The sequence below is a fragment of the Amphimedon queenslandica genome, unplaced genomic scaffold (genome assembly GCF_000090795.2).
Source record: "Amphimedon queenslandica unplaced genomic scaffold, v1.1 AMPQUscaffold_1759_Cont26234, whole genome shotgun sequence".
NCBI classification, from domain to species: domain Eukaryota; kingdom Metazoa; phylum Porifera; class Demospongiae; order Haplosclerida; family Niphatidae; genus Amphimedon; species Amphimedon queenslandica.
Window position 1 is genome coordinate 247 of NW_003557901.1, and position 966 is coordinate 1,212.

The window sequence follows — 966 nt, forward strand, 5'->3', positions numbered from 1 at the left end:
ACAAGCGATTACAGCTCACAATGGTAAAGTAGTGGGTGTGGCCATATCATATCGAAATAATATCGATATTTACAAAAATTGACCGATATATCGATAATATCGTATCGAAGCAAAAAATTTCCATATCGCCCACCCCTAGCTAGATCTATTAAATTGTGTGGGTGTTTTTACACTCCCACAAATGTTACTGGAATTATCTGCTGATTCCAATCAAAACTGGATTTATGAAATTTTAAGACATTGAACTGTGTATACATGGCAATATTTCATCAGAGATAGCTAGGAGAAAATTTGTTAACTGTCTTCATTATCAGCCTCAGCAGCAGGAAACAACACAGATGATTCATACAGTGCAACTCACCAATCAGCTCTCAGCTGATAAATAATTTTTACAATCATTATTATTATTATGATAAATTATTAATAATAAAATACTCTAGTCTACTAGATAATGTCATTAAGCTATAAGTACATTGAAAGTTTGCAACTAGTTCAGTTTGAGACGGTGAGAGACTATGTAGATCCTAAAATGAAAAATTTTAATTAAAAAAATGAAAATTAGTGGAGACAAATTTCACCAAAATTTAACCCCCAGGGGGCATGCATGTGAACAAAATTTAATCAGCAGAACCTTTCCAAAGGCGACCCAACACATTTTATACACTCTAAGTTCTACATTTTCTAAGTGCACAGTATTTCTTTATACCTTCACTCTTCCCAAGAAGCTTTCATAGACTCGGCCACTGCTTTGGCGTCATAGTTTTTATAGAAGTCCTCGTATCTCTTCCTCCGAGGGAAAAAGACTCCAAACAACCAGACTGAACCTGCGGAGAACGAGATCAAGAACCCCAGGGCTAAATCTCGCTTTATGGAACGGTAGAGCAGTCCTTTCAACTGAGGAGCCATTTTGTTTGTCTCTGTTTATTACCTAGATATACGGGAGAATACTGAAAATCTCCGGTTACG

General features: G+C 36.1%; 1 long non-coding RNA gene across 1 annotated transcript; it reads right to left on the reverse strand.

Moving 5' to 3' along the window:
* Nucleotides 1-346: 346 nt before the first annotated feature.
* LOC100631639 (uncharacterized) lies at nucleotides 347-944 on the reverse strand. Its single transcript, XR_131765.3, has 2 exons — nucleotides 707-944; nucleotides 347-524 (listed from the first exon to the last, which is right to left on the reverse strand). It is a non-coding gene; the product is annotated as an uncharacterized LOC100631639 (long non-coding RNA).
* Nucleotides 945-966: the final 22 nt, after the last annotated feature.